We start from the raw sequence: 14775 nt of genomic DNA, 5'->3' as shown, positions 1-14775 counted from the left end.
GAAGCAACTTCTAAAATATCACCCTGTGATGTGTGACATGTCTGTCCACCATCTGGAGGCCCGTTCTGAAGGGCCCTGCCACTGTGCAATGCCAACCAGGTACAAGACATTCCCAAGCTGAAGACGCCACAGTCAATTGAACAACAGGCCTACTCCCTTCTCTCCAAATCGCACAGTCAGCAGAGTCTTACAGGTTTGTCAAACTGGGATCCAAAGCAACAAAAGGAGATTTACATGTATAGCATGCCTATCAACTGCCCTTCTGCTCTAGGATCCATGCCTCACCGTTCCCCCATTGTGTTTTGTATCACATGGAACTACATTTCCCAGAATCCCTTGCCCTCCGGCTTCCAGCTCAGTTTGGCCATTGAGAGTCACTAGGGGCAGGAGGAAGGGAGAAGCCAGGGTATTTTACCCCCTCACTCTCCGCTTCCTGTAGCACCTCCGGCAGCAGAGATAACCCAGCTCCTCCCTCTGTGGCTACAGCTCCCTGGGATGCTTCCACCATGGTTCAAGGTTCCCTGGATGGCCTCTGCTCCTGGCCTCCATAAAACCCCCTCTTCCTTGTGTCCCCTGAGCCCTCGAAGTGGTAGCCACTTCCTGCTCTTGCTAATCCCTGGGCTGACTGATCATTCTGTTTGGCTTTTTCACTCTTCCATTTCCTATAACCAGCTGCCTGAATTCATTTGAAAGACGTGCTGAAGTTTCTGTTTTCTTGTCCTAACCCTGATAGATATACACATATTATACCCATCAAACATATATATACTTTCAGAAAAAAATATGGACATGACATGGCTGCATATCTTTTTTAAATTTCGGAATGTTACACGTGAAACTCGTTCGTGGTTTTTGGCGTTTGTTTCCCTCTGTGGCTTCCCGGAAAAGAACCACCACCTCCAGTGTTGCAGCTTGCCACTGGAGGTGACGCTCAGGTCACCCTCTGATCCCACAAGCGAGAACAGTGCCCTGTATAAAAGACCACAATGAATTTTTATTGCACATACATGTGGGGAGATACCTGCTTGGCCTCCGTGTGAGAGCCATAACTCTCTTAAATTGATGTGTCAGCGAACTAAAACTCAATATTTTTTTTCACACAGTATATTTTACAGTCAGAGGCCCTTCCCTAATCGGACTAAAGCAATTTGGCTCCCTGTCATCGCTCACTGAAAACATATGAGCTGGTTGGCATTTCTAGCAGCCCAGATTTATCAGGGTCTCTGATCGACTGCACAGGAGGTTCAGGGCTGTGGCATGGACAAAAGTGGATTTTTTATGACAGCATCATGCTGCATCTCTGTATAGCTAGATTTATCCCTTTATTTCAGAAATATTTGTACTGTCTTTAGTCCCAAATCTACTTCAGACTGAAGAGATTCCACATAGTTTGCATGAGGGCTTGGGGTCATTCTTTCTGTACCTTATAAACTCTTATTTCCAGGCTATAAAAAAAAAAAGTCCCCGGGCTGCCCTCTTCAGCATCATGGGATTCTGGAAGTTCAAGCTCTGAAATGCTAAGTATCCTGCATGGCGGCTATCTGCAGCATTAGAGTAGGCCAAGGACAGGACTTTTGGAGCCCTGGGGCCAAGGCTTTGCCCACCAGACCTTGTAAATCTGTAGCAAAACAGAGAAAACCCACACACGAGTGTGACGGCCGTCCTCGTAGTAACTGTAGCAGACAGTGACAGTGTCCCCTTGGATTCCTCGTACTGTTGTCTCTGGACACCCCTCTGGCTTCATTGTGCCTTTACTCCTGGCTGCCTACACCTGCTCTCCTCAGACGACTGTCCTCAGGCAACTGGAACCACTCTGCCCATACGCATGGAGAGCCAAATACGCCTAGAACTTTACGTCCTCCTGGGATGGCCCTTAGCTAATGACTGATGGGTGAGGGAATATGAAAACCCAGCTCCCTTGCCTGGAGTCCCACAGAATCTGAGGTGTAGCACATACTGCAGAGCTCCCCCGCGGGATCAGGCTGAGGCTGGCACTTTCCCCAACATGGAACCCTTGCTTGGCTTCCTTCCCCGCTCACCCTGCTTCTCCCACTCCCTTCCTGCCCTCCCCAGGGAGTATTTCCTTAAGGAATCACTCACACCTGAATCCTCATCCCAGGGTCTGTTTCCCAGGAACTCAGCCTTAGACAGTAAGCGTGTTAAAAGTTCCTCATTCCAATCACATACCTGACGCTACAACATTCTCTCCAAGTGCTTATCAAGCATCTGTTTGGTTACTTCTAGAGATGGGCAACTCCCCACCACCTAGGGTAGAAAACCCATGGTGCAGGCAACTCCATACATCAGAGAGTCATTTAACATAAAAGCTGGGAGGAGCCTTGGAGGTCATCTAGACTAACTAGTCTCAGTCTTGATATGAGCATGGTGTTGATGCCCCAGCCCATGTTCCTGAAGTCTTGGACAATCTTGGGCACACTAACAGCTTCCCACCTCAAGAGTACTGAGCAAACTCATATCATGGGCACAACCAACCCAGAAGGGCAGGTAAGTTGATGCCCAAGGGGAGAACCCTCGATAGTGGGAGATGGGAGTTGGTGCATCAGTGCCCCAGCCTTCCCGTCCTCCAGGGAGGAGATTCCGAGATGTGAACCATGTGTCGTCTCGCATGGCCCACCACAGGATCGAACCCCAGTTGCCCTGAGTGGTAATCTGCTCATGAACTCACATCTATTGACTTCCTACCCTTGCCTTTATCACTCTCCGCATCCCCTCACTTGTGCTTCTTGACACCACCTCACAAATAAATGACCTGCACCCAAGTCCTCCACCCAGCATCTGTTTGGAGGGAATTCAGACTAAGACAGGGGCCCAGAGAAGCTGAAGGATTTCTGCTTCTTTCCCCTGGAAAGTCCTTCTTCCCACTAAGTGAACTTCCCATCCCTGAAGATCCACTGAATTGGCAGATCCGATTCAGTAAATGATCATGAGTCCCAGCCCTTTGAGCTCCAGGCCATGGACTGGATTCCATGACACGTGAATTCATTTTGGTTCAAGTATGTTTATATATATATATATATATATATATATATATATATATATATATATATATATATACACACACACACACATATATAGAGTTCTATTTTGCTAGGTAATACATTACTTGCAACCTTACTCAATATATACTTTTTATAACTCATTTGCATAAACACACAGTATTGTATTTATGTTTATATCATATATTTTTTTCTCCGGGCACATTTTCTACATTGTGGGTTGAATTGCTGTGTTGGTTCGGGTTACTTGTGTTACTAATGAAGGGGTGAGTCAGGTCCCCTGGTTGTCAAGTCCACAAACATTAGCCCACTGTGGCCACAGACAGCCCTACTAGGCTCCCCTAAGAGCTCAGTGGAGAGACTTCCAGGCAAAGTCTCTCTGCTTGATGCCATATGGCTTTGACCCTCAACCCCCATTCACCCCTGTGTCGAACCCCTGGATGTGGAGAGTGGGGCTGGGTCTTGGTAAGTCATAGGACTCCATTGCTTCCCTAGGTTACAGCCCAGACTAACACATGTCCACGTGTCATCCTTTCCTCTGCCCCGTCCATTTCCTGCCATGGTTCCTTGGGTGTGGAAAGGGCCCCTTTTATGATATCAGCCATATGGGAGAATTTTCAAAAGGTTGCATCCCGAGGGAAGGTCAAAAGACCCTCATTATGCACATACAATGCCCCCTAACCTCCAGGCTAGGCACAGTCAAAGGCTACCTGCCCACACTTGGGCCCAATAATGTCCTTGCCTTCACCCATCTCACCCACTCACGCATCTCTTCAGTCCTCATCCTTCCCAGAGGATAGAGGGAAGAGAGAGAGAAGTCTTGAGCTCCCCCTAGAGGCTACATGCTTTGACTTAATGTTTCTTCATCAAGTGTTGGGGGATCCTGAAGAATAAAGATATTTATCTATTGGAGAACAGAATTATGTAGGGGCTACAGATTGGTAATTCATATAATACATACCTCAGAATTACATACCTGAAACTAGCATGATTAAAAACAAAGTTTGAACTGTAGTATCTGTACGATGCTCAGAATAACATTTATCAAGAGTTTCTCAGTAAATACTACCATAGTTTCATTCTTTAATAGCAAAAACAAGCATGATTATAAATTGGAAATAAAATACTCTGGATGACTACTTAGTAAAGAACTGAAGAACAACACTGCATACCTTATCTCCTACTGCTTGGGATACGTGTAAACGCGGTGTGGCCATCTTTACTCAGGCACCATTTTGAGTTCAAGAAGAAGGAAAACAGGTAAGTGTGGACTTTCCTACGCCCTGTGGTCAGCACAAGGCCAACAAGTACTTCTGTGCAGGTAATACAGCTACAGAAACAAACCTTAGATACGCCTATTATGTTTTACAAGGTACTGGGAAAGGAAGAATCTTTATGGCCTATAAGACCTGTAAAACCATCCAATTTGAATTTAGAATCCTGGTCTTCAACTATCAGCTCAACGACTGAGGTCCTGACTGACCTCAGGAAACTTGCTTAACGTCTCTGAGCCAGAAATTCTTTAACGATGATGTGGAGCTAATTGTAATGGCCCTATAGCTCACAAGGTGGCTATTGTTGTAGATGCAAGAATGCATAGAACTGGAAATCATGACCCACTTGAGCTCATGAACAAATGCGCTGTTTCTACTGAGGGAGTACAATAGACAAGCAAGTGTGAAAGCTGGTTTGGGGTCTGAAGGGAGGGCACCTGATCAGAGAACATGTTTTCCTTCACTTAGCTTGTACTGCTCTTTTTGAGAAAATTATATTAGCTTCGATAGACAGATAAGATATATGATTGCTAGAGAGACAGATGATAGGTAGGTAGATAAACATTTGATGCAATATCCATATGGATGGGAATTCGCTTGTTTCACTCACTGCTGTGAACATGCGCCTAACATGGAGGAGTTGATTAACAAAAATTTATTAAATCTGTTGCTTTGCTATTTCTTATGTACTTGTCTCTCCACTTCCCAGGCCTGGGAAGACCCGCAAAGGAGAGCTCGCATGTTTCCTAAAAGAGAAGTGAAGGTGGGCCGTGTAAAAGCATGCACCAGGTCCAGGCAGAACAGATGTTCATCTTTGGCCATGGGGTGGTGGCTAGGTCCTGGAACTGTGAACAGAGAGGGGCCCTCAGAGGGACCCATTTTTCTTTATTGCTGGAGTGAAGGGTGGGGTGTGAAAACTGCGAGCACAGGAATGTCCAGGGTAAGATGGGGACTCAGAATGGCTTCTCCATGTGAGTCTAAGTGGTGTTCCATCGAGTTCATACATCTATACACACCCTGGGTGCCCTACCAAAGGGTCCTGGGAGGAGACGAGCCTGGGTCAACCCAGCCCCAGACCAAGCAGGTGCTAGAATCTGGGGATTCCCTACCCAGAAGGAGCCTCCTGAGGACAGGATGACCTACTGCGAGGAGAATATCAGAGGCAGGAAAGTAGGCTGACACTGTGAAACGTTTGCTGCAGATCAAACAGTGGGGCTGGAAAAATGGTTCTCATTTCCTCGACACCAGACTAGAGGGGGTTCAAGAGTCATGGGAGGAGAGGAAGTGAGAGAGGCAAGTATAGACAACTTTGTAAAGGAGTTGTACTATAAAGGGGAGGGGAGAAACGAGTGGTAGTTGGAAAGGTGTGTGCATCAGGGAGGTCTTATTTATTTATTTATTTATTTTTGATAGCGGGTATTACAGCATGTTTTTACGCTGATGGAAATGATTCAGGAGGGAGAGAAATATGGAAGAAGCAGGAGAGAGAGGCGACATAATTGCAGGAGCAAAGCCTTGACTGAGCAACAGGGGATGGGATCCAGTTCACACGTTGGAGGTGTTGGCCTTGGGTAGAAGAACACAGTTTGTCCGTGTATCAGGGAAAAAAGGCAGAATCGTGAGTACAAATGCAGGAAGGTAGACAGATATGGTGGCGGGCAGTAGGAAAGTTCTCTCCTGATTGCTTCTCTCTCAGGGTACTAAGGAACAAGGTCATCAGCTGAGAAGGAGGATGGGGGGGGGGTGGAATTTCTGGGGTTTTGAGGAAAGATGAGAAAGTATGAAATAGTCATCTCAGGGAGAGGGGAGAGCAAACTGATTGGGGAAATGGGGTACGATCACCTGGCTGCACTGCCGCGGTAAATTTCAAGTCAGACCAGTCAGCAGTGGTTGAGTGCTTTTCCGCCAGCCACCTTCAGCTCTTTAGGAGCTGGGCTGGAAGAGGTGGCAGCTGGAATTAAACAAGGCTGAGCTGGCTTAGCAAAGGCAAGCAAAATGATGGAGTTGAGAGAATGTACAAGGAGTTGACACCGTGTACAAGGAGTGGTACGTACGGTGAGGACTGTGGACTCTAATAAAAAAGGTGGAGATGGAGGAAATGAAGGGGGTAAGAGGTGGTGACAAGTTGGCACAGTAATAGGACTGGGGGACCTAAGGGGGCCCAAGGTTGGTTGAAGTCAGAACGCTAGAGAGAGTGAGAGGGGATGATAGGAGGTAGGAATGTGGGAGGCTTGAAACGAACGTTAGGGAACGGAGCAATCCTTGGTAATGAGACCTTAGCAATGGCTCATTGATGAAGGTGGTGAAGACCACAGGAAGTGAGGATGTCCAGGAAATGAGAGGCCAGAATGTTGGAAGGAGTCCCCAGGTGTATGTTGAAATGACCAAGAATTAAGAAAGTCGTAGCGGTGGAAAGTAAGACACTGATCTTGGTGGTAAAGTCTTCAGTGAAAGTGTGGGGTGAAGGTGGGGTGTGTCTGGTCAGAGGACAGAAGGTGACTACAACGAGGAGACTGCAGCGGCCATGAGAATGCCCCTCTCAGACCTCTGACTGTGGCCAGTGCCACTGACCTATGGCCCCAGCTGCTGTGCTCTGAAATCCATCACCCCGCTGAAGCCCCGCCTCTCACTGGCTGCTCCCGGCCAGAGAGTGAGCATTGCAGGGATATGAAAGCAGAAACACTCCTGGGAGACGCAGCTTTGGCTCCAGAATTCCCCATCAGCTTCACCAAAACTTTTTCAGGCATGCAGTAAAATCTACGGCTTCTCCTACCCAACCTTCCTTTCTTTTGCAGGGTTAGACCCGCATGCTCTGGCTCCTCCAGCCCCCTCTCCGTTTTTTCCCTCGAAGCTGGTTTCTCCAATAAATCTCTCGTACATCTAATCTTGTCTTGGTGTTAGCTTCTCAGAGGACCTGAACTAGCGCAGAGAAGCAAAGGGGAATGTGGTCTACGATTGCTTCCAAGAGTCGGGGTGCTTTAGGGAAGAGGGAGGGACAAAATAACCTAGAAGTAGCAGTAAGGAGCAGGAAAATATTTATCCCTTCCCCAGCCCCAAGGATTCATGAAGGTTAGGTGTGGCAGGATGGTGAGAAAATGCCATCCACTTTAAGGGCTCGGGATTTAGACAGAATTCAGGTAGGCAAAAAATGACGGGAACCTTCTAATAATCCCTGACCTGGCCACCTAGCCTGATGACACCAATGCTGTCCTGTCTAGGTGCCAGGATCCTAACTTGGGCCTGTGGCCTACATGGCAGAGGGCAGACCTGGTGCCCAGATTAGTCCCAGACCTTGTGAAACCTCTGGGTCATCGTGCTGACTCTTCCTTCCTCTTCCAGGCACTTGAATTAGCCAGCAGGATTAGAATCCTACCCAGGACCCCACCCTTATTTTTGGTTAGTTATTTTCCTGTTTCTTCTCCCTTCACCCAGAACAAAGCCCTATCCTAAAGCCAAAGTTATCAATTTGGGACCTGACCATCCTGTCTGCCTTTTGCTATTCCCTGTTCTTCTCCAGGGATGGAATCTGTCTCTGTGCCTTCAAATGGTTGGGGTCTTCACCAGTGACACATGTTCAGGAAACACCTTCCCAAACCCTAAGGATCTGGCCAACTTCTGAAGTCCTTGCTGAGACCCACCTAAAAAGTTCTGGAAGTAAGACAAGGCTGCAGGACCTAATGGACACCGCCTGAGCCTTTGGATGGCTTTTCCAGGGAAGCTGGGCAGTTCCTCAAGTAAACATTCCAGCACTTCCTGGGGGCCTAGTGCGGCTCAGGGACTCATAGGGATGGCATGCTTGAGTCTGCACAAGTCCTGCTGCTGTGCTAGGATTTTAGTCTCCTTCTGCACTCTCCAGCCCTGCCCAGCCTTCCCACATCGTCTGCATCCATTCACACCAACTGACCTGGCAGTCACCTCATCCAGGGTCTTTGTTTTGTTTGGCCTTGTAGCGGTCACTACTGATGCCTCACATCTCCCTGGTTCACTTCTCAGGTCCCCTGCAACTGGGCTTGTCAGTTCCCATGTGTTCTTGTTGCTTCCCACCTCAAGCACCTGCTTCTCTCTGCTTCTCTGTCTTGGGAATTTCAGTAGCATCAAAGGAGCTTGGTCAGCCCTAAGCAAAGACAGCCCAGAAGGGCAGGAGATTTGACGCCCTCATAGGCGCTTTTTTTTTTTTTTTTTGCCACACCACGCGGCATGTGGGACCTTCTTCGTTCCCCGACCAGGGATCGAACCCACACCCCCTGCATTGGAAGCACAGAGTCTTAAACTTTTTTTGGTTTCTTTCTTTTTTTTTTTCCATAGGGGCAATATTTAACCAATAGGAGATCAGAGTCAGTGCACTACATATTCCAGCTTCCTCAGTGGGATAATTCTAAGGGACCCTGTAGTCAGGTGAATGGTGGCCACCCCCCAAAAGAGATGTCCAAGTGGAACCTGTGAGTGTGTCCTTATTTGGAAAAAGGGTCTTTGCAGACATGGTTAAGGATTTCGAGATGAAATCATCCTGGATTAGGGTGGGTCTTAAATCTAATGACAAGTACCTTACAAAAGAAGAGATGAGAAGACAGAGAAGGTGACATGAAGACAGAGGCAGAAATTGGAGTGATGCACCTACAAGCCAAGGAGTGCTGGCAAACCACCAGGAGCTAGGAGGGACTCAGGGAACAGATTCTTCCTCAGAGACTCCAGAAGGAACCGATCCTGCTGACACCTTGATTTCAGACTTGTGGTCTCCAGAACTATGAGAGAATAAGTCTCGCTGTTTTAACCCACAAAGTTTGCGATTATTTATTATAGCAGCCTTAGGAAACTAACATAGGTTTCTACACAGTTTCTCAGAGAGTTCCTAGGGACACACCTTAATGTATCTTTCATTGGCCTCTTTTTCCTGTCTCACTTTTCCCACTCCCTCATTTGAGCTTCGTGGGATCTGCATCCAAGTCCTCATCTCAAGGTCTGCTTTTGGGACAACCAAAAATAAGACATGCATATTGAAGAGAATGCTTCTGCCAATAACTCCAGATCTGACCAGTAATATTATTACTAGGGTTTGCTGCCCTATCTTTTTCCTTCTTCTTTCATGTCTGTTTGGTTTCTTTCAGTCAGTGGTGTTTGATTCATTCACTCTCTCTACACAGCTGGAGGGAGGATTTGTCTGTCCCTTAGAAAACCAAAATATTGAGACAGGATGGGTTTGGCTTCTAGGAATGCTCTGAGAAATACCATTTCCTCAGGAAACAAACAGCCTTGCCTCTTTGCTATGGTACCACCAGTGCCTTTACCACCAAAGCATCTCAAAGCTGTAATGGTTCAAAAGCAATCCATGATCTCAGGCTTTTAAGCCTGAACTGCTTATTCTATCTATTCCATCAAGGTCACACTGGGACCTCCCCAAATTGTGTGTCCTTCCCTCTGGGTCTATTTGACCTTTGGATTCCAGCCATGTCCACCACTGGACCAGCCTGCTACTGACAGGGCCATGGGTGGGACAAATGTGTTTGTTCCTCTTCATGTATTTGATGCTGTCTTTGAGCACATTCTACAGCAGTGGGATTTGGGCATTAGTTTCTGACCTTCATTATCTGAGCCGCCTGCTCTTCTCTGTTAGAACTCATAGATATTTAAAGTGAACTGTTAGTTTCACATAAAAGTTTAGGAAAGTTTACAGTCAGAGAGTAGTCCAAAGTCTATTCATTTATCACCTGCCATCTATTTTCTAGTTCAGGTGAGAAAGATGTATTTTTCCTGCTTTTATTTTGCTTCCATTCTAATTCAAAAGTTTTGACTCATTCATCTACTCTGATGCCATTTTGCTTTCCCACATGTAGAATTCTTGACTCTTGGATAGAGTGAGAAAAAAACCTGGGTATGAAAGTAGAGAAAGATTCTTGGATACTTAAAAGTTAAAACTGGAAGGGATCTAAACGATAACATAATCCAGGGCTTCCCTGGTGGCGCAGTGGTTGAGAGTCTGCCTGCCAATGCAGGGGACACAGGTTTGAGCCCTGGTCTGGGAAGATCCCACGTGCCGCGGAGCAGCTGGGCCCGTGAGCCACAACTACTGAGCCTGCGCGTCTGGAGCCTGTGCTCCGCAACAAGAGAGGCCGCGATAGTGAGAGGCTCGCACACCGCGATGAAGAGTGGCCCCCGCTTGCCGCAACTAGAGAAAGCCCTCGCACAGAGACGAAGACCCAACACAGCCATAAATAAATAAATTAATTAATTAATTTTAAAAAAAGAGTCAAAGAAAATGATGCCAGATCATTTGTCTAAAAAAAAAAAAAGATAACATAATCCAGCCACTTTGCTTTATAGGTGGGGAAACTGACGCTCAGAGAGGTGAAATGACTTCCCCAAGCTCAAATGACTAACGGCAAAGTGAGCTGCAGAACTTGGAGGAGAAATGCAACCCTACAGGCCACAGTGCTTCCATGACTAAGTGGGTTGGAAATTGAAAACCAATGCTTTCCCAGTATCTCCAACTGCCCAGGCTGAGGCTGCTGTCTGTTGTCTAAGTCAGGTTTATTACTTCCTTCTTTCAACTGTGCTTTAAACATCTCTTCTCATATTCTCATCTCTTAACGGAGACATTATTCAATTCAATAGGGAGCTCACTTTCTGTTGTCTGCAAGTTCCCTTTGTAAAACATGAAGCAGTCAATATTTTTTAAAAATCCAGTATTAGATAAACCTACCATTAACTGAACATATTGCCTTAGAATTTCCCCAGAATGCTTTAACTATTTTTGCCCAGCGTGGAGACAATGACTCACACTGGATATTCCATCACCAATGCTCCTCTTCACACTGGGGCCAGAACAGAGGTTTTCTTCCAGCCTAAAACAGGGAGGTGCCATCCATTTGTTAAAATGAAATAAATGTTCTCTGCAGCTTGGGCTCCCGGGCAGTAGACAAGCCAAATAAATGCAGAATCGCTCTTTTTTTACTCCAATTCTATGGTTTCAGACAGAATACAATATCTATCCATTGTCTAACACAGCCCGTTAGCCACCTGGCTGACGAAAAATAATCTTAAATGGACACTTTGAAGATGGGTCAGCCCATGGCTTTTTTCTCAAAGGTTTCAATCTTAATAGAAAACTATACTTAGCATTTATGGAACCTTGTCAGTCAAAAATCAGGGGCCGTACTGAGTCACAATCCCTTTTTGCTAAGAGCAAAAGTAGCACTTGGATGCTGTTATTTTTACCATCATTATTATTATTGAGAATACAGTATGATGAGAAACCTAATTTTTTTTAGCATTGACTCATTTTTTTATCAAAAGCCTATGAAAATTACCACTTCTCTCATCTATACAAAGTGGACAATAATATCCACCTGGCAGAGTTATGAGGGTTAAACAAGAGAGCATTTGTAAAATGATTACCTGATACAGAATCAGTGTTTCTCAAAGATAAGGAGATCTTTCTTTCCCCTTAAGCATATCATCATTCTGGTAGTCAGTTTTTCCTTCCTCCCACAAAAATTCAAGGATGGTCCCTAGACAACCACAGCAAGCAACCCAAGGTTTTTCTCATAACAGGAGGACAATGAATTTTGTTGAATAAATTGAAATGAAGCTTGATGTAACATCTTTCCCTAGATTGGGCTATAGAACTGTCTCATTATTGAAGGTCATTGACCCCAAAAAATCAATCAAAGGCTCTGAACTACAATGTAAATTAGCATTCTTTTAGAGAAAGACACAGGAAAGGCTGAACTCATATCATTTCAAAAATCAAGAAAAGGTGTCTCTGCTCCCAGTATGGTTGAGTAAGCTCCTACTGGACTAACTTTCCCATAGATAACAGCTATAAACTCTGGGGAAAAAAAAAACCCACAAAGAAACCCCAGCTACCTGAAGGCTCTGGAGAGTAAGCAAAAATAAGAAAATTCCACTGGGGAATCAACCTTGGGAAGCAGGGAAAACATGGAATGAGCTTCTGCTGTTTATAGCTCTTAGCCTGAGATTAGGCTGTAGTCAACACTGCAGGGGGCTGTTAAAACTCCCATAGAAAATCCATTTTGGGAATTCCCTGGTAGTCCAGTGGTTAGGACTTGGCGCTTTCACTGCCATGGCCCAGGTTTGATCTCTGGTCAGGGAACTAAAATCCTGCAAGCTGTGTGGTGCAGCACAGCCAAAAAAAGAAAAAAAGAAAAAGAAAGAAAGAAAGAAAGAAAATCCAGTTTTTCTAGCCTGAAATGTTCAGGGCAACTCATACCCACAGTCACTAGAGTGTAAGAGAAAAATCCTAGAATGAAGTTATCCAGAGAAGAGAAAGTCTAAATTCTATGTGTATCCTTTGCCCAAACCTCCAGCTGAGCCCTGAACCATGGACACAGGGAAGACACAAAGTATCCCAGCTAAGGACAAAATAATTATATTGAGATTTGAGATACTACCTAAGAGACAGAGTTTGCAGTTTAAGTCCAACCAATTTGATTGCCTGCTTAAACAGAGAAACAATCTTTGGAGGAATATAACAGAATTCAGAGTCCCCATAACATTCAGAATGTCCAGGATATAATACAAAATTACTTCAGTTATGAAGAATTAAAAATGTCACCCATTTTCAAGAGGAAAGACAATCAATGAAGACTAACCTCAAGGCAACCCAGATATTAGGATTAGCAAACAGGAAGTTTAAACTCACCATTATAACTATGCTCAATGACTTAAAGGAAAATATACTTGCAATAAATAAATAGAAAATCTTAGCATAGAATCTATGAAAAAAAAAAACAAATAAAAATTCTAGATCTGAAAGATACAATATCTAAAACAAAAGTTAAGAAAAAAATTAAAAAGTTAATAAAAAACCAAAAGTTAACAAAAGTTAATAAAAAATAACTATTTCTAAACACATATGCTTCATACTATGTTATTTAAGGCAAAGGTAGAATGAGCAGAAGAAAGAAAAAAGAGGAAGAGGGAGGAAAAGCTAGAAGGATAATTGGAGAAGAAAGTAATAAAACAGTTATAACCAGGGCAGCCTCCAGAAGAAAGAAAATATGCATAAAGCATGGAGAGAGGGGTTAGATTGAACCTGAGTGAGGGAACTATAGGAAGAGAGACTAGAGAAGAATCATAAAATCCTAAGGCTTATAAACTGTTTTTGTTTAAGTTCTCTTCATTTGTCATGAGATGAAGAGGTTTATGAAAGGCCTGAATATATGGCTTTTAATTACTTTTAAAATGACCATTAAAAATACCAATTATTGTTTAATAAACTGCTACTCAAACTTACAGATATGCCACTCTTAATCATTTCCTTGGCTTCAGTGGTGGACCCTTAAGACACAGTCACCCAAGTGGAGGTTAGATTCTTTATCTTCACTTTATACAAACCACAGAGCACTCAGGTCACATCTATCACCTGTCTGAGGAAATTCCAGCAAGATGGGTCCTCAGAAATAACTCCCTCTCACCATTTTGGGTGGGACTGGAAAAGGGCTGCATCTCTAAGGGCTGTCAGGGTAGCTTGGGAGTCTGAGAAGAAGCCCTGTCTAATGCAAAATCAACTGGGTCTTGTATATTTTCTGAGCTCCAATTCTCTTGGCACAGACTGCCAACTGAGGCCATTATAGGGCAATTTTTAGTTTAATAGGGGGCTCTACTAGGTAGAAAAACCCTTAAAGACTTAAAGATACTAATTTTTAATGGTAGAATTCCAGAAAAGATAATTTTGATTGCGAGAGGAAAGACTTCTTGAGAAGACAGCCCCTGTCTCCTGGGGCTGGAGATCAAGTTGGAAAATGACCAAGTGATCCAAAGCCATTGATAAACCACTGTCTGGCTGTGGGCTGTAGTTTGGTTTTATAAGTCCACTAAGGCCACGTGTAATGAAAACCAACTGAACAATTTCTAACTCTTCTATCCTAGTATCATTTTTCAGATTCAGAAGCAGACATTAAACTGACATTGCTATATCTTTTCTTTTCCATTGTATATTAAGCCTTTAACCTCCCCCCCCCCCGCAAATATGAATGTTTTCATGCTTCCATCCATATATGGCAATATTGTTCTTTTTTCTGAATTGGTTGTGTAATTTCTATAAAATGTTTTTGATCATAAGCCATTTCTTATTTGCTTTAGGGAAGTGATAGGAATTAGTCTGTAATATCACGGATGGGAGAAAGAGTTAATGGGAATTTCAGTATCACACAAGATCAACAAAAATAAAGGGAGTTGCTGGTCTACATTTATGCACTAAACTGTGTTTGCTCAGAGCCATGAATTCAGGAAAGGTTCCATGATAAAGAAAGAAAACAATAATAGTTGGCCTTGGTATAAAAGCTCTTTGTGTATGAAGCAGATGCAGATCTGTAAACAATGCAAGCCTCTTTCAATGGATGTCCTAAATAAATTTAGACCATGCTTTGCTTTGTTTTTCAACAAAACAATTTTAGCATTTTGAGGGAATTTATCATTTTCATCCATAAGAATAGACTGAGTTATGGGGTACATGAAATTGTGCT

Source organism: Balaenoptera borealis, assembly GCF_965194805.1.
Source record: "Balaenoptera borealis genome assembly, chromosome: X".
NCBI classification, from domain to species: Eukaryota; Metazoa; Chordata; class Mammalia; order Artiodactyla; family Balaenopteridae; genus Balaenoptera; species Balaenoptera borealis.
The sequence above is the reverse complement of the archived record's forward strand: the minus strand, read 5'-3'. Positions refer to the sequence as shown.